Raw genomic sequence first — 19,443 nt, 5'->3', positions numbered from 1 at the left:
CAACCTGTTGATAATAAGGGATTATCAATATTTGTTGAAATACTGGGAATTATTGGATTGCTCTAAATAAATTTTATAGAAATTAGGCAGATTTGATACCTGATAGGAGTTACATGCTTTGAGACTGCTTTTTATGAATGTACCTCATCAGGGAGCTGAAAGGATATACCTATATAGGGTTTCTACCCTTTTGCTTTGTCCATCAACTTCTCACAATTTATTGTTTTGTTGGGAATAAGTAATTTGGGTTTGAATGACATTAAATATATCAGCTCTGGGCTTCTTTCAGATTTTCCCCAGAGCTAGGAAGATATTTAGGATCATTTCAAGAAGGATACCTATGTTAACAAAGCTAGAATTAAACATATTTTAGCCTTTATCAGTTGTGAAGATAGTGCAGATCATATCCTATGTAATTGGTGATTGATTAGTGGTTCTTGTTTTTTACTAGTGTTGTACGGTATGGTAGTGGGTGGGGTATATACAAGCATAATATTTCTCTCGGGTTCTGTCTACAGAATGATTTTGATAATACCAGTATTATCGGGTCGGAGCTGGACGGGCTCTAGTCTGTGGGGGCACTGGCTCAGGCTCTCGAGCTGCTTCCACGGCTGGCTCCAGTCAGCACTGGGGCAGGTTCTAGTGCGTCAGATGGTTCTAGATCTTAGCTGCCACCAGGGCGGGCCCAGCCCCATGCCTCCTGCAAGGTCTGGTGCTAGAGATGCTCTAGCTCTGTATCGCCCCCTTGCGGACTGTAGGTGAGATGCTGACCTACTGGTTGGGCTGGGAGCTCCGAGGGCAGGGAGGGTGTCTGGGGGTCCCCTCTGCATTCCAGCAAACAGACACAGGTGGGGATGCTGCACGAGTGGATGAAAGAGTGAACACAAGTCTGTGGCCCAGATCTCTCTTCTGTAAGCAACATCCCCCACATCAAGGGGCTGCTGGGGGATCCCTGTGATTCACTACAATGTGAACTGATACCACTACCAGGCACTGTTCTGGGGTTGGGGACCCAGCGGTGAGGAAGCACGGTCCCTGCTCACGTGGGGCTGGCCGGAGCAGAGGTCAAACGAGGACTTCACGTCCCTGGCGAGAGTCTCTGATCAGGTGGGATCAGGTGCCGGGAGCAGCGGTTCAGGCCCTTCCCCCTTTCGGGCAGCTCAGGACCGACCTGTATGAGGCACGAGGTGAAGGTCATGCAGGATCCTTGGGCTGAATCCCCCCGTAGCCATTACCCCCACGTAGCCGGTCCCGTCACCGCCCCGAGTTTTGTCATCCATGAAATGGGCAGGGGAGGAAAGCCGTTCGTGGGTTCAAGAGCCTTATCCAAGTGCGGAACCGGATCTAGATCATCTCTGGAGGGGGATTCAGCTCTAGCACCTGCCCCAGAGCTCGAGGCAGGTCCAACAGCGATGCGAGCCGCAGCTCCCGAGACTGGGGCAGCTGCAGCTTCAGCTCTCGCGCCAGCTCTGGGATCAGAGCCCGGTGTGCAGCCTGAGGAGCTCCGACACCAGCTACGGAACTCGCCAGCCAAGGGCCAGCACCTTCATCATCACACCCTCGCCATCGTGCACGAGATCAGGAGAGGGGCTGGGGACCGAGAGGGTCCCTCCTGGGCAGGTCACCCCGTGTGCTTTGGTCACTCCATTCAGAGCTCCCCCTCCCCACCCCTCCCACAGGTCACAGCCCCGGGCGTCCCCACCCCTGCTTCCCAAACAAGGCTCAAGGTGGACAAGCAGACCATGGATGTTGGAATTCGAGACTTGTACCTTAAACACTGTATACATGTTGACCCACAAACTCCCCTTTATGGATTCTGTTGCAAATAGGGGATTATGGACACGGGTCTTCCCTCCACAAGCTGGGATTGAGCTGCCCACAGTAGGTGATGGGTGCACCTGTAGGCTGGGATGGGTGCTGCGCACTGTCCTCCCAGACAGGGGTGCCATCACCCTTTCCTCCAGGGGACCTCCGCTTCCTCACGTTCTCCCCAGGGCTGCTGGTCCCCAGACCAGACACCTGCCGGTCTGAGGGTGACCAGCGCTGCCTCCATAGAGTTTTTTGTTTTGCCAGAGTCCTTCCCTGGTAGCTCCGCTTCTCTGACTCCCCCCGTGCCTGTCCCCACTTGGACTTGCATGCGTGTGGTCTCTCCCTGTGGAACCCAGTGACTTGGAGCGTGGTTTGGACCAGAGTCCGCTGAAACCTTTCTCTGGCCTTGGGTTGTGAGCAATGCATTGCCCTTTGGGGTGTGTCTTCCAGCTTTCTGCATTTCCCTGGTTTCTGTGTGGGCCACAGGAGGAACCAGCCCTGTCCTGTCTGGGGTCAGGCTGAGGTGGCCCAGCAGGAACAGGGGTCTCGGCCCCAAGATTGTGCCCATAATTCCTAAAGTGGTCTCTCTGATTACATCTGATCTGTAACCCCCAGGCATTTCAATATCGAATAAGGGAAATTCTGTGTCCAATGAATACAGAAGGAAACGAGTTCCCTTTGAAAATAGGGGGGCAGACGCAAAAGCCCCTATTGCGTGATTCCACGTACAGGAAACACCCAGGAAAGGAACAGAGAGAGAAAGCAGCTTAGGGGTCGCCAGGGGCTGGGCTCGGGGAGAAATGGGCAGGGAGGCCTTCTGGTTCAGGGTGTCCTTTGCGGAAGCAGATATTGTGCAGCAATGTTCTGGGGTGCGGTGGCACAGCATTGGGAATATAATTAATGCTGCAGACTTGTCCAACAGAAAACAATTAATTTTATTTAAAATAAATAATAAACAGCGTAGAGGATAAGGAAAGATAATATAACAGTTAATATGTACCAGAGAGAAAGAACACAGGGGGAGGGGATGAAACAATCTGGCGGGGCATCAGGGTCGGGTGATGGAAATAAGGGGAATTGTACAATGGGCTCTCCCCACGAGGATGTGGGCTCTGGCTGTGGTTCTGGGAGCCCTGCAGGAACAGGAGGATGGGCAGGGCCAGATGCAAGAGCAGGGACAGGGGCCGGATGCACAGTAGGAGCTGGGTCATGGGCAAGTACAGGAGCACAGGCAGGGCCAAGGGAAGGGCCCGCGGCCCTGGAAAGCAGGGGAAGGGGCATCGGCTCTGGCAGGGGCAGGGGCAGGAACAGGGACCCAGGCAGGGGAAGGGGCATCGGCTCTGGCAGGGGCAGGGGGAGGAGCAGGGACCCAGGCAGGGGAAAGGGCATTGGCTCTGGCAGGGGCACGGACAGGGACACAGGTAGAGGAACGGACAGGTGCAGGGGCAGGAGGTGGGTCATGGGCAGGAATGGGTGCACATGCAGGGGCAGGGAAACGGGTAGGGAAAGGGGAAGGAGCTGGGTCAGAGGCAAGCACCGGAGCAGAGGGAGGAGCAGGGCAATGGACAGGTGCAGGGGCAGAAGCCGGGACAGGGGCAAGAACAGGAATACAGGCAGGGGCAGGGGAAGGGGCAGCTGCAGGGGCACGGGCAGGGACATGAGTGGGGGCAAGATTTGGGTCAGAGGCGAAAACAGGGACACAGGCATGGGCAGGGGAAGGGGCAGGACTTGGGTCAGGGGCCAGAACAGGAGCACAAGCAGGGGAAGGGGAAGGGGCAGGTGCAAGGGGAGGGACAGGGTCTGCAGCAATGGCACATAGAGGAACCAAGGCAGTATCTGGGTCAGGGGCAGGGACAGGGGCACTGGCAGGGGTAGGGATGGGTCAGGATCCAGGGCAGGAGCGGGGTCTGGGCAAGGAGCAGGGCCACAGTTCGGGGCAGGCACAGGGGCCCTGGCTCCGGCAGGAACAGTGGCAGGAACAGGGGCAGGCTCTCCGGGCACAGGTTCTCAAGCAGGCCCTTCCTGGTCGGCGTCAGGCTCTCCGTGGGCAGGTGCCGGGTCAACTGCCGGCTCCTGGGCTCCTGCTGAAGTCTCTGCAGGCACCACCCCTCCCTGGAGAGCTGCTGATGGAGTTGGAGCCGGCTCTAGCTCCTTAGGTCGTGGAACATCTGTGAGAGGAGGAAAGCTCACCCCCTTGCCTGCTCTCCGTGGGTATTTGCAAGACAGAGCCCAGCCCAGAGCCTCCCAGAGAAGCCGCAGCCAGGAAGGAGCCCTCCCCGGGACGTCTCCCCGACTGCAGTCCACCCGCTGGGTGCTCTGCACAGAGTCTTTCTCCTGGCCCCACACCAGCCTCTCGGGGCTCCTCCCTGTGGGGCCGGCCCCAACCCGTCCCCACCCACCCACAGGCACCCCGCCCCAGGCTTCTCAGCCTCGAGCTCGGTCTCCGTGGGCTCCATTCCTGGAGCACAATCCAGTCAATGACCACCAGGGACAGTGGTCTGGGTGGTGTCGGAGGCCTTCCCCCGCAATCCCCAGCACCTGCTCCTGGGGACCCCTGTGGGGTCACGCGCCAGGTCGCGGAAACGTCACGGCTGTCCGCCAGCCTCCTCCCGATTTCATCCGTGGTCTGCAAAGACAGGGACGGGTAGCCGGCCCAGAGGCATCACAGCCCTGCCCAGCCAGCCTCCCTGTCCCCCTGCCCTGTCCCCCTCCTGCTCCCAGATCAGACACACCTGTGCGTGCCCAGCCCTGCACGCGGTACAGTGACCCCCGCTCCAGGGCAATTGGGATAAACCCAGGGCAGAAGCTCGCATCCGCACACACCCCGTCCCACCCAGCCACCCTTGACCTTGAACAAGACCTGCCCACTGGGTATCTGACCCCTCATCAGCCTGCTCTTGAATGGGGTTGGCCCACCCTACATGACCCCTCTTCACACACAGACAGACACACACACACGGGTGGGGACCTGGGGCTGCACAGGTGGATTAAACCCTGTGGGGCTGGGTGGCCGGCTCTGGGGCTCCTGGTGTCACCTTGTGGTCTTTCCGACCAAACGGCCAGAGGCGGTGGGGAGCCCTAAAAGGACATCTTGAGACAGCATTTGCTGGGCGCGCTTTCTTCCGTCGGCAACCTCCGGATCTGGGAACACAGCACGTGAACATCCTGGTTTTACTATCTGCAATGTAATGAGCTGGGCCGGGGGCTGTCTCTGGAATGTGGGTTCCTGGTTACCTGGGTTCCAAATTCTGATGGGCTCTGTTGTCAGGGAAGTGAGGTCACCATGGCCGGGGTCCCCTCACCCAACTTCCTCCTCAGACAAGAGCCCCAGCCGTGAGGGCCCCTCCCCCAGCTGTTCAATGCTGACCCCCCCATGCCCCATCTATACAGTGACACCCTCCCACCCCACCCCACCCACACCCCACGCAAGGCCTGGGTGCAGCCCTTGTGTGAGGACACAGAGCTGGGTTCAGCCTGGGCTCCTGCGCGTGCCCAGGGCTGTGACCCTCGACAGACCCTGTGCAGGCCCTTCTGCACTTGAGCTTTGGCCCCCGCCATGCTTCACTTAGCCGCTGAGGCAGAAATGCAGTCCTGTGCTGAGCCCTTCCTCCCAGCCTGCTGTGGCCTCGCCTGCTGTGGCCTCGGCGTGGCCGTGAGACGAGCAGGACGTGGCCGCCCTCGGTGCGAGGGGGACAATGGCAGCAGAGCCGGCACGAACCAGTCACGGACAGCCACCCCCCAAGGCGGGCGCAAGCTGCGGAGACCCCCGCCGCCCAGCAGGGCCGGCCTGCGCCACCTGACCCCATGCTGCCCAGACGGGAAAGCTAAGTACATTCGTGTCGGTTCATAGCACAGAGATCCTGTGGGTGGTCCTTACGTGGTAGTAGCTGACTGATGCCATTCTACTGTGTTCTCTTCGGGTGGCCCTAATCGCACCAGCGAATTGCATCGCCAACTACATACTGGTGACTCCACGTGTCCGGCTCCCACATCTCTCTGTCCTCTGAACTCCAGCCCCCCACGTGGCATCTCCGTTTGGGGGTCCTGGGCTCCAAGCTCAGCTCCCGAGCCTGCCCGGAGCTCCCTGTCCTCGGACTGAACCTCCCTCCACAGCCTGTGCTCTCCCCCCCCCCCACCCTTCCCTCCGCTTCCACCACTCTGGGGTTTTTCACAAGTGGTCTCCTCTTCCGCGGAAGCCCACCCAACTTCCCTAACTACCTCTGTGCCTCAGCTCTCTTCCGAATGTCCCTTCCTCCGAGAAGCCCTCCCTGACCCCTCCTGCTCCACCCGGCGTGAGTCAGACCTGCCGTTGTTTTGCACTCTCTCCAGACACTCTTCCCCGAGTCTGCGGTCGTGTGAAGGGCGGCTGCGCTGGTGCGAGCCTGTCCTGGCATCAGATCTCTGAAACTGAATTTGCCAGTTTGCCTCTCTCCGGCAGCTAGCACATGCCTGGCATGCCACGGGTGCTTGGAAATGTTGGGCGAATAAGTGGAAGACTTCCTGAGGAAGTGTAGGACGTCAGGGCCCACGGGGACTGGTGGCAGACGCGCTGTGGGACGCATACAGAAGGACGACATTGGTCCAAGAGCCGTGGTCTACTTCCCAGCAGAGAAGTGTGGCAGACTCTTTCCCCCACGTAATCTGGAGGGCGTGGGCAGAATGGGTCCGGTCGGGCATCCTCCTGCCTGGCCAACACCTGCCCTCCTACCGCCTTCCTATCCCCATCTCTCCAAGATCATAAAGGATCCCGCTTGGGCTACGGCCATGGCCCTGGACTTCACCCCATCAGTGGCCTGGGGTATTCCAACGCGTCCCAATAGGCCATTGGCTGTGCAGACCTGCAGTCTTGAGCGATGTTCCCGGGGTCAAGGGGGACCGCGGGTGGAGCCCCGAGGGGACGGGTGGGTGGACGCTGGCTCTCAGGGCAGGATGGTGTGGGCACACGAGGCTGCAGGAGGGAGAGAAGCACTGAGCTCGACGGGATGGATGGGGGCCGGGGGTGCTGTTGGCCTGCACGGGAGGGCCCGTGGCCGTCTGTTACCATCTTTGGGAGAACAGTCACGCCGTTTGCGAGCTCCAAAATCTCACGTATGTCTACGAATTTTTTCATGCTCGGGAAGCTGGACCTGCTCTGTCTGCCTGCAGTTGAAAGCAGAGTCACAAGGTCAGAGTCCCCAGCTCTGGCCCTCTGGGGCCGTCCCCGAGCCCGTGGCCACCGCAGCGCCCTCCGAGCTGGCAGGACAGAGAAGCCAGTGTGCTGCCAAGGGAGGGGGCAGCAGGCGGGTGATGGGGAGTGTGCCTCTGTCCCCTCTGTTCTCCGACGTAGGGGGGTGTCCCCAGTGCAGCCCCAAGGCGGGCACCACACAGGGCCACTTGGGGAGGCCCCTCTGCTCACAGGACCCATGGGCCGGAGCCTGCTGCCCCTCCCGCTGCGCTCCTGGCCACGCCCTCCTCCACGGAGACTCCACGGGACCCCTCCGACCTCTCCGATGGCTGTCCTGCAGGCCTCGGTGCCCCGAAGTGTGTTTGTGCCCCTTCCCCCCACCCCTCCCTGGACAGCAGCTCCCGCCCACCCTCCCTTCACCACCTCCCCCTGCTGCCCCCGATCCTGCCCTCAGCCCAGGGGGTCCCCTGCCTCCATGCAGAGGGTCAGTCCCACTCCGGGCCTGTTGCCCTCTGGGCTCCGCCCGTGCACTGGCCGCCCCCACTCAGCCCCGTGGCAGCCACACCAGAGACCCGCCCACCCGGTCCCCCCGTCCGGGCGCCGCGCTCCGCCCGCCCACGTGGCCACCCGTTTGCTGTGTGTGTCCCGGCCCTGACCTCCTACTTCCCACTTCCTGCCAGCCCGCAGCGCAAGGGCCGTGACAGGAACGGATGTGTGTTCGTGTCCCCCCAAATTCATCCATCAGAGCCCCAGAGGGATGGTGTGACGTCCTGGGGCCTTGGGAGGTGTGTGGGGTTAGCTGGGTGCTCATGATGGGGTGAGTGCCCGTATAAGAAGAGGAAGACACCGGAGCCCTCTCCCCGACACTTGACATAGTGAAGAGGCGGCCATCTGCAAACCAGGAATGGGGACCTCCCCGGAATTCGCCAGGTCGGCGCGCTGAGCCGTGAGAATCAATGTCCATCGCGGGCGCCCGTGCGGTGCGGTCTGTGGCGCTCTGTCAGGGAGCCCGAGCTGAGGCAGGTGCTTCCATATCTTGCCCTCCGAGCTTGTCGCCCCTCCATCCCCCACCTGACCCGCACCCCGCACGCCCCCTCCCCAGATTTTTCCACTGGACTCACTGAGGAGCAGCAGGGTCTTAGAGGTCCGGCCGGCCCGGTCCAGGCGCACATAGACCACGCCGTAGCTGTAGTCGGTGGACAGCACGTGGAAGCCTTCGACCCCCTTCACTGGACCGGAAGAGAAGCGTGGGGCCGCCCGATCAGGCCTGCACAGCAGGGGCAACTGGGAAGGGTCAGGAGTCCCTCCCACACACCCAACCACCTTCCAGGCCCAGGCTGCGGGCACTTGCATGCTTGTGGGCTCTGGGACCGTGGCCTGCCTGCCCGCCCCGTGGGCCGCTGTCCATCCCATCCACCCAGCCCTGGGACAGAGGAGCGGCCTTTCCCGTGCCTGTGGCCCTGAAGCCGGGGACACGCCCACCCCCAGGTCTTTCTCTCCAGGCCCGGGCCTTCATACGCACAAGTATTCCTGAACATCGCCTTTTTCCTATCTTTCCGCAGAATTAATGTGTGTGACTGACACCCCTGTGACCTGGGGGGGGGGGGGCAGCAAGGCGGGAGCCCTTTGTTGGCTCTGGTTTCCTGGAATTTTCCAGTTTGGTGCAGGGTCAGTCCCACAGCTCAAGGGAAACCCTCGGAACACCCACTCTCTGCCGAGTGCTCCCGTGTACGTGGTGGCCTCTCCCAAAATCAGGCCTTAATTTTTAGGGGCAGGAAGGGTTTCGGGGCCGCAGAGATGGTCTGTCAGATGTGCGGGTGATCGTGGGTCTGGCTCCCCCCGCCCCCGGCTCCCTTTCCCCTCTTGACAGGGAGATGTCTGGGCTGTTTGTGGTCAGGGCTCCGTGAAGAGTGTGCTGGGCCCCCACCCCGGTCCACTCACCGGCTGAAGGCAAGGACCACCTTCAGCTGGCCCGCTTTGTGGACCTCCAACATCGATGCCCCCAGCTTCCTCCTGTCTCTGCCTGGCAAGAATCTCTGGCCCTCAGAGGCGACAGCCAGAATGTACCAGAACCCTGAAAACTGTGGAGAGCGTGCGGGCGTAGCTGCCCGTGCCAGGCTCCCAGCCGGGCCCTCAGGAAGCCACCGGACACTGACATTGGCCTGAGGCCCGGGGCGGGTCCAGCACCCACAGGTCGGCACAGCCCCTGCACAGGGCCCCGGCTGCCCCTCTGGGCCTTGGCGGGCAGGTGCCGGGTGTGCTGGGGCCCCGAGGGCTGGGCTGTGCTTACCATGTGCTGGAATTCCCTTCCCGTGAAAGGCCTCCCCCTTCCTTCCAGCTCGGCCCTCGGCCCCATCCCTCTGACTTCCTGCCACAAACCCACATTCCCGGGGAGTCAGTTCCCACGGCCACCTCCACTAGGACCTTCCACCTGCCAGACATCTGGTTGTTCTGGAACACGCTCTGCTCGTTCGGCCTCTGCCCACCTAGCATCCCCGGTGCCCTGAGGCAGCACCTGCCTGGGGCCCTCGGCCCTCCCCCCTCTTGCGTGGCCACCAGCTCCTCAGAGAGAGGCCAGGGCCTGAAACCCCTTCCGCCCTTGCGGCACTGCCCCCTGTTCCAGGATGGCCTTTTGGAGATTTTCAGGGAGTGATCTTCCAGCCACCACACACACTGCATGCCTGGCCCCGGTCGGCCTAGCTGTCAGCCTTGGGGAACGCAGGTGTGTGGCTCACCTTGTTCCAGTTGAGGTTGTGGGACTCCCTGGGTAGCTGTTCCTGCGGCCGGGACCCCGTAGCAGGCATAAGCGCCAAGACCAGCACACACGTCAGCCTCCCTGGTCCCATTGTCACCCTCCTTCCTCGGCCACCGGGGCACTGAGTTTAAGTCTCCCCACCCACCTGACCCTGCCGTAGGTGTCCAGCCACCCCAGAGCCTTGAGCCAGCCTGGGGTGGGTCAATGGGGGGGGAGAGGGGCTTTGGGACACAGGCGGGTGGCCTAGGGGCTCGGCCTGGTGGGTGCTGCCTGAATTTGAAGGCCATCGTGTTCCCCTGTGAGACCCCTGGGCCTCCCATCCTAGCCCCCGCGGAAGAGAGGCAAGCAGCCGGGAGGCGTCCCTGGGAGTCACTTCATAGAGATATTTGCACGTGAGAAGCAGGACCACGGTGACGATGGGGCACAGATGGCACCAGCGTGACAGCAGGGCTTTCCGTCCCGAGCAGGTGCTGACGGACAGGGCTGCTGGATGTGTGTGAGCGTGCCCACCCCTAGCCTGCACGCACCGCCCCCCTCCGTGAGTGATGGGCACCCCCCCCACGACGTCAGGCACGGCCCCACCAGACCACAGGAGGAGCCACAGGCTCGGTCCCTCGGGAATCCTGCCCCCTGCCCTGGCCCCAAAGCTCCAGGCCTGGGAAAGCCACACTCTTGTGCCCTGGACATTGTGGCACCCCAGCCGCGCACCCTGGTGGGCACCCACGCCCACTGCGTCAGCCCGCACCTGTCCAGACCCCCGAGAGTCTGCTCTAACTCAGACAGTCCTCCTTCCAGCCCAGGGACTGTGGTGACCTCTGCTTGCGGAGCAGCTGCCCCCAGCCCAGCCCCCACTCAGGAGCCAAGACCCACGTCCACGTGCCCCCCACCCAGAGCTGGTTCTGGGCTGTATGGCCCAGCCCTCGGTGAGCCCCACGCCCACCTCCTCCCCTGCACCGACCGGAGCCCCGAGAGGGCAGCGCCCCGTCTGACATTGCCGTCCGCCCTCGGCACACAGGTGAGAGGCATCTGTAAGGCCTTGTGGGATCGTTTTATTTGGAACTGCCGTGAGTCCTGAGAGCAGCCCGCCCCACACCAAGCTCCCAGGCGGCTGAGCAAGGAGGCCAGCGCCTGGCCAGCCTCACAGGACTTGGCGGGCACAGTCCCACCGGGAGGTCGATGCATTCACTGAAACCCAAGCAGAGCGTTGCAGGACCCCAGATTCACCTCGAGGGGTGTCAGCCCCGTCCCGGGCCCCGGGCCTTCTCGGGGCAGAGCTCTGGGGTGTCGGATCTGGGGTGATGCTCAGGAGGACAGCTGACCTGGAAAGTCTTGTGCGCACAGGTGACTGGGGGGGAAGAGGACTACTGAGGGTGGGCACCCAGGACACACCGCGGCCACCCCGCTCTGCCCACGGCCTCGCCCGAGACGGGGCCGGCCCTGCAGGCCTGGCTTTGGGCAGGAGCAGGGGACTCCGTGTAGAGCTCCCCACCCCCACCCTGCCTGACTCCCTGAGGCTTGGAGGGACCCCGAGACCCACAGAAGTCAGCCAGGGGCCCATGGGCATCGGGTGACACTCACGGTCCGGCCTCAATGTGGCCTGCTGCTGAGACAGGAAGCCCAGGACTGGCTCCACCTAGCAAAGAGGCGCAGGGCCTCCTGGCTGGCCAGCTCTGTCCGGCCTGTGGGGCGGGAGGGGAGCCCTCACCACGTGTGCCCCGTGCCCCAGCCACCCCTCCTGCAGGGGGCTGAAGGGCAGGGATGCTGCTCTAGGACCCTGGAGGCCCGGGGCTCAGCACAGTCAGCGGGAGGTTGCCCAGCCTGGCCGCCCGTGGCAGGGAGTTTGTGGGGCCGGCCCGTGGTGTCCACCACTTACTGTACAGCTCCACGGTGTTGAACGCCTCGTCCTTGAACTCTAGCTGGGTGAACACAATGGCGTAGTCCCTGACGTTGGTGCCCAGCCCCCGGTAGTCCAACACTCCTAGGCCTAGGAAATACGTGCACCCCCCCAGGGCGGAGCATCAGACCTCACGAGAGGCCCCCCCGGAAAGCATTGTCCCATTGACCCCAGAGCCAGCACACAGAGGGCCTCAGGAACAGATGCCCGGCGAATGCCTGTCCCAACTCATGCCGGGGGGAACACTCCACCGATCATGTCCCCTCGGGGGCACCACCCCCGACGGAGGCCCAGAGTCACCGCGGGGCACGCCAGGGTGAGCCCTCTGTTTTCCAAACTCTGACAAAATGCATCCTTTCACTTTCTAGTGGAAGTGTCGGGGATGGGCCCGCTCCCCATCCCACGGCATTGGCCAGGCGGCAGGGGACGCCAGCCCAGGCTGTCGGTGGTGGATCCCACTAGGGAGGGCCCGGAAAGCCAGCCCATCCCGCACCGCCCCGTGCCCCACACCCGCATGAGACCGTGGAGGCCGTCGCCTTACAGGAGTTCTCAAACACCCATCCAGAGCTCTGTCTCAGCAGCTCCACCACGTTCACGTCACGCCTCTCCAAGCTGGAAGAGCGATCGTCTGTCCTCGGCTCAGGGTCTGGACTCAGGCCCAGAAGAGACAAGGGTCCTACCAACTGCACCTGGCCAGCCACCAGCATGCCGCGCAGGGGATCCTGGCTGCCGCTGATGGTGCCCGTTGCCTGGAAGCCTTCTTCTGCACCGAATCCAACCTGGCCGGGGAATGAGCAGACACGAGAGCCCTGCAAAGTGCAAATCGACTTCCTTCCACCTCCCAAGAGGCCTCGCGCGCTAGAAGCCACGTGACGGGCACAAAAGGAGCCTCGGACAAACACAGGGTCGTCTGTAATTTTGGGTAAAGGCACCCAGTATCCAAAGGGGCCTACGTCCCCGAAGCGGTCAGTCCATAAAGTGAACCAACCACAGAAATGCAGTGGTCTTTGCTCACTAAGATGAGCTCATGGCTGGGAAATTCCAGAAGGAAGAACAACAGGCAAGAGCCATCCAGTAAACTGAGGCAGTGGGGCACAAAGCTGCAACAGGTGAAACAACGGGGTTTGGAAAATCAGAAGACTGATCAAAGGAATGAATGGGAAGTCCAGAAACAGGGGCGCCTGGGTGGCTCCGTCCATCAAGCGTCCAACTCTTGGTTTTGGCTCAGGTTGTGATCTCGTGATCGTGAGACTGAGTTGGGCTCCGCGCTCACACACACTCTGCTTGAGATTCTCGACCCCTCCCTCCGCCCCTCCCGCTCGTGCTCTCTCACTCTCAAGAATAAATAAATAAATCCTAAAAAAAAAAAAAGTCCAATAATAAAGCAAAATGGGAGCATGGGAATTTAGCACGTGACAAAGTCAGCCGGAGTCCGTGGAGGACAGAGAGGCAATTCGATTAATGACGTTAGAAATTGGGTAGTGATCTAGAAAAAACCAACTGGTTCCTCCTATTTTCCCAGGGTCAAATCCCAAATGCAGCGAAGATGCCAGAAGCACCAGGGAGTTGCAAGCCGTTTCCTAACTGACGGTGTCACAAAAGCCAGGAGCCCCGCAAAGAGAAAGCTAGTGTGCATCCTCAGAGAAATGGAAAGAAATCCTTCATGTATGAAAAAAAAAAAGTCCTCCTCAATGTTATAAGAAAAATGACAAACTGGGAAGTATATTTGCAACTGGTTTCTGTCACAGACAAGCGCCTCATATTCCTAATCCTTAAGGGTTCTTACAAAGGAGGAAAAACACACCTTAGAGGAAAACATACCAGAGATGTGACCAGGCAGTGCGTTGGGCAGGGAGCACGTACGCTGCGACGCTCCCGTCCTTAGAAGGGCCACGTAGAAGCTGAAGGGGGCCATCTGTTGCCTATCAGATGTCGTGGAAGCAAGAGCACGGGAATGCCGGGGCCCTGGTTCAGGGAACCTGCCACGTGGGGACCTCTTGGAGGCGAGAGCACCAGGACCCACGCCACAAAAGGTGTTTCCAGTTGCCGAAGATTGGAGAGCACTGTCTGTCGAGCAGCAGAGCCTGGCAGAAGGCCTATGGAGTCTCACACAGCGATCCAAAGGAGCAGAGCGCCCTGGTAAATGCGAAAGGGCATCACTGTACGGCCCAGCGATCCCCTGCAGGGCGCACACGCAGGAGAACAGAAGGGAGACTTGCACACCCATGTTTATGACAGTGCCATTGACGAACCAGACGGTGGAAGAAACCATGTGGCCTGTCCACACCATGGAACATAATTCAGCCTTAAAAAGGGAGGAAATCCCGACACCGGCTACAACGCGGATGAACGTGGAGGACACGGTGCCGAGTGAGATCAGCCCGGTCCCCGGCGCAGACAGACCAATCCCCAAGGATCCACTCCCCGGAGGCCCCAGGGGAGTCAGACCCACAGAAATAGGGGCAGGGGAGGGGAGGGGTCCGTGTTCAACGGAAACGGATGGAGGGGGTCGGCTGCACAACAGTGTGAATGTGCTTGACGCCCTTGTGCTGTGCGCTTAGAAGTAGCGAGGACAGTAAATCTCTGCGCTGTGTTTATCTTCCTACAACTTTGAAAAATGTCATAAAGACAAAAGAGAACAAACTTTGAAATGTTTTAAAAGAGAGCAGAGCCTCTGTGGACTGATCGGAACAACCCCCCAGCGTGCGTGGGCAAATGACACATGGGTGCTGGTGTGTGCCTGCCCCCACGTCCCTAACACGGGCTACCCTCAGGGAGGAGACGGGCTGGCTGAGGCAGGTGGGGAAGGACCCCCACGGTACACCCTGAGGAACCCTGATTTTTGAGCCATGCAAGTATGTTTGCTGTCCAAAGGCCAACGAATGAAATTTCATTACACAACAAAACGTGAGAGGCCCACTTGCCTCTCCTCCAAGCCCTGATCCGAATGTGTATCTGCAGGGGGCCCTCAGCACAATCCACCTCTCCAAATCAGCGTCTGGCCCAGGTCCCTGGACAGAGATGCGCCTTGACACTGGCACCAGGAGAGGCTGCTGACCAATCATTCCGTTGAGCAGATGCCAAAAATCGGCTCTGAGCCTTGTGGCATCCCCATGGCTCCTATGGCATCTTTGGCTTTGCATAGGGCCCAAGGCCCTCCAGAGGCCCAGCTTCTGTATTTGGATGTCTGATTCCACCAGCTTCACTGGGACGACCCAGCCACGTGGCTTTGGGGCCAACACCATGGCCCGTGGGACCAAGCTCACCCAACACCGTGGAGCTGCCATCTTACCCCAGACCTCCCCTGCCCTTGCTTGTCCCAAGGCCAGGCCTGGCCCAGGTACACCCGGGCCCCACATCTCCTGCAGGCAGATGCAGGAATGCGAGGGAGGGTACCTGGAGTCCCCCAAGAACCCGCGGCTCTTCAGCACAAGGCATGACCCACTTCAAGCAGTAGCTTGAGAAGGATTTGCCCAGGAGGCCTCTCCCACCCCGGCATGAGTCCCACCCAGACACAGGGCACACACCGCACTCACCTGTGCCTGGAGGACAACATTTTCAGGTTGTTTTCTGGAGTAAGGGTCACCATGACGCCCTCGACGTTCTTCGTGGCCTTCTCCAACGCAAAGCCCTTCTCACCTGAGGCCACGGCAAAAACATCCCAGGACCCCAGAAGCTGGTGGAGGAGGAGCAGGTGAGGGGGGCCAGTCCCTCAAGCCCTTGGAGGCATCCTCTCTCTATCTGGGAACCCAGGGCCCCTTCCTCAGGCTAGCCCATCCCCCCATAGCCAGTGCCGGTCTGGGTTGGCTCTGGGAGGGTAACCCAGAGGTTGTGTGGCCCCACGGGAGGGGCCTGGGCCCCTAGGACCCACAGGAGTGTTGTTACCGGCTTAGGGTCCAGCCTCCTGAGCCACACTGCCTGGGTCTTAGGCACTGAGACCAGAGCCAGCAGGACAGCTCACAGGACAGCCTCATCCTTGCAGGTATCTGCACACCAGCACACATGCCTCGGGGCCAGGGGTGTGCAGTGCCTCCAGCCCCTGAATACCCATTTATATGTCTCTGCATGGGTCTCTGTGGGCGGCCACTAATCGCCACGACACCATCCTGGCCTCCCTTTTTGCAAGGTGGGGAAATTACCCAAGGGCGGGTGGCATTATTATTCAGTGGTGGCCTCTGTGCCCTGCCCAGATGTGCTAGAGAAGGGGGAGTGGGCCCCTGGCGAATGTGTGCCAAGCACACACAAAGCGTTCTTTGTCAACGCTGCCATGCCAATCCCTGGTTCTGTATGCTTCCTTCCACTGGAAGCTTCCAGAATGAGCATCCCATTCCCAGTCACACCACCTGCACTCCTCCCTGGGGATTCAACACTCTTGAGCCTTGCTCAGTCTGGGTAGGCCAGTAACCCTGGTCCTTAACCCTGGCTGGCAGTAGGCCAAGGCCAAGTCCCAGCGGAGGCACAGACAGTTCTTCCAGAAGCTGAAGGTTCGATCTTTTGTTTCAATCTTAAAAAAAAAAAAAAAAAAAAATAGAAACCAAAATTTTTTGAAAAAGCTCCCACCCCTTCCTGGCTGACCCATTATCCTGCTCTGTGGGTCTTGGCCTCCTGCCCCCACCCCCAGTCAGCACCCAGCCCGGAATGTCCCGTTCCTTCTGTCGCTCCACTCCACCCTCTCGCCCACCTTGGCCTTGCTGCCTCCCACCTCTGCACTCCATGACCCTGGCCAGACACCCCAGGAGCTGCACAGCCCCCAACGTCCCATCGGAGATCTGTATGGGCCTGGCTTCTCAGCCCTGGATCATCTGAGCCCCTAGCTGGGAGCAGAGGACAGAGGGCTTGGTAGGATCTGTCTGAGCCCCTGAAATCCAAGGGGAGGTGGCTAGGAAGGTCCTTCCTTGGGAGGTTGGAGGGAGTGGTGGAATGTTCAGACTACATTTCCAGACCCCTTTGCTGGCTGGCTTCCAGGGGTTCTATCAACACAAAGACAAGGAAGATTTGGTGGGTGGAGGAAAGATGAAGCCATTTGTCTTGCCAGGCCTTTTTAAGGAGGGACCTCTGCTAGGCCACCACTCCAGCCCCTGCTTCGGAGATGAGTTTACTGGTGAACAAAAGGAAACCAGCCCTTGTACAAATGTGCAGCTCAACTTTGCACCACCCCAGGACCTGGGGAGTCTCAGGCCTCGAACACGGATTAGGGTGTCCCGTGACTACCAGCTTCCCCAATGCCTGGCAGAAGAAGATGGGATACAAGGACAAAAATATCACCCTACTCTTCAAATTAATCCTGTTCATCATGTTTTTTCAAGTACAGTTTCCTGACGCAACATTTGAGGAGACAAAGATGAAAGAAGAGAATCACAGCAGAAGAGAGATAAGGGAAGCAGACCCACCAATGCTCCCTGCGTTGGAATTACAAGGCAGGCTCTCGTAGTCCACTTGGGCTGATATCACAGAAATACCACACACTGGGTGGCTTATAAACAGCAGGCATTTATTTCTCAGTTCTGGTAGCGAAAAGTTCTAGTCAGGGTGCTAGCAGGGTCAAGGAGGGCCTCTCGTGGGTCACAGACCTCTCACAGTGTCCTCATGGTGGAAGGGGTAGGGAAGTTCTGCTGTGGGGTCTCTTTCATAAGGGCATGGATTCCATTCAAGAGGCTCCACCGTCATGACCTAGTCCCCTTCCAAGGGCTCACTTCCCAGTGCGATCGTACTGGGGGCTAGGACGTCAACATGAGTATTGGGGGTAGACACACACATCAGGACCACACAGATTGTGAAAACAGCTATGATCACCTTGCTTAACAAGATGGGAGCCACATTTGAAATTTTATGGTATTTTTGCAATTCTCATAATACAGCTGGAAACCATAAAAAGTGGTATAGATAAAAGACATCTGTGTAACCCAAAATAATCTTACAGATTGCAGATTTGGAGAAAAATATATACAGTAGGCTCTCATGAGCCAGAATGCACAGGTTGTTCTACAAAGGAGACATCTTAAATCCTGGGAAAAAATTGATTTTTGGCAATAAATCCGGACAACTAGATATCCATTTAGAAGAAGATTAAGATGAAGCATATTCACCTCATGCATGGGAATAAACATGAAATGGATCAGAAATCTCAGTGCTAAACATGGAAATGGAATCATATGAGTAACAAAAGAAATCACTGGTGGGTTTCTGTATGATGTGGATGTAGGGAAATGTTTTCTAATTGTATCAGATTTCACTCCTGAAGGCAGAACCATCAGGAGGCATATAGATTCACAAATAAGGGGTTTGTGGCAGGAGGTTGACCTCACATCACTGTAGGAGCTCATTTCACAGGCCCCGTAAGGCTTTTGTCTTCTGGGGATTCTGGGCAATGTCATGCAGCCCAGGCAGATCAAGCCACTACAAACCCATAGGCCACACTAACTATGCATAAAATCCAGATGTAATAAAAGAAAGTACTGATAAATAACTTGACTATATTTTTAAATTTTTTATAGCAAAAATAAAGCCATAAACAAAGTCAAAAGATGAGTGACAAGTCTGGAGAAAATATTTCCAACACAGATCACATGCAAGGGCTAATAGCCATACTCTACCAAAACTTTTAGAAATTAAAGAAAAACAGGGCTGAAAACGCATCACAAAAAAAGGACAAATGACATAACCAGATAATTCACACGAAAAAGTTAAAATGACCCCTAAACATGAAAAGATGTTTCTTATGAATTGCATTCCACCAACCCCCCGCCCCCACCAATTTCTATGCTGAGGTCCTGACCCCAGAACCTTAGAATATGACTCTGTTCAGACATGGAGGCTTTTAAAGAGTTAGTTAAGTCCAAGTGAGATTGTTCAGTTTAAACATACCTGGGGTCCTTATCAGAAGAGATTAAGGTATACACACACACACACACACACACACACACACACACACACACACACACACTCTCAACTGGGGCGACCATGTGGGGACATGGGGAAAAGATGGCTATCTACACACCAAGGAGAGAGGCCTTGGGAGGAACTGGCCCTGCCACACCTGGATCTGACTCCAGCCTCCAGAGCTGGGAGAGAATACACCTCTGATGTTTAAGTCTGTGGTGCTTTGTAATGGCAGCCCTGGTGAATGGATACAATGTTCATTTTCATTCACAGTAAGAAAATGCAAATTAAAACAATGCGGAGATGTCATTTATCACCTATCAACCTGCCAAAAATTGCAGAGCTTAGCCACACCACCCACAATTTGGCTACACGAGCATGCCCATGCACTGCCTGTCAGACTGCAAATGGTACCATCATTACAAAGGGGAATGTGGCAACATCTAACAAAACTTAACTACCTGCCCGTTTGTCTTTTGTTCTAGAAATCCCACTCACAGGAATCTATCCTAAGGAAGTACCTGAGACAATACAAACTATATATACACACAGTGGTTACTCAGTAAAGCATTGTTTGTGATAGAAAACTGTTGGAAGTTGGCTAGGTGCCCACATCCAGGAGACTGTTTGAATCAAAGATGGTGTACCCACAAACAGTCCTATGCAGCTATAAAAGAATAACCCGAAGGTCTCTGTGAACCAACATGGGGTGAGTGCTATGACATGAAGGTGTATTGTAAAGTGGAAAAAGCCAAGTGCCAAAGGGCATGTGAAGCACACAGCCTTCTAGGTGAGACAGAAAGGATGATAAGGAAATGTACGTTGTCTGCCTATTTCTGCAAGAAGAAACACAGGAAGGATAAATCGGAGTCTAAAGAGCTTCGTCACCCACAGGGGTAGGCTGGGGAGGAAGTTAGACCCCCTCCCCACAGCATACCTTCT

General features: G+C 58.0%; 1 pseudogene; it reads right to left on the bottom strand.

The window, feature by feature from the left end:
* Positions 1-6,586: 6,586 nt before the first annotated feature.
* On the bottom strand, positions 6,587-17,289 carry LOC148162104 (uncharacterized; annotated as a pseudogene).
* Between the last annotated feature and the right edge of the window lie 2,154 nt (positions 17,290-19,443).

The sequence above is a fragment of the Eumetopias jubatus genome, unplaced genomic scaffold (assembly GCF_037043125.1).
Source record: "Eumetopias jubatus isolate StellerSeaLion01/CBP00866 unplaced genomic scaffold, mEumJub1_p1.0 scaffold_20, whole genome shotgun sequence".
Lineage (NCBI taxonomy): Eukaryota > Metazoa > Chordata > Mammalia > Carnivora > Otariidae > Eumetopias > Eumetopias jubatus.
The sequence above is the reverse complement of the archived record's forward strand: the minus strand, read 5'-3'. Positions and strand labels throughout refer to the sequence as shown.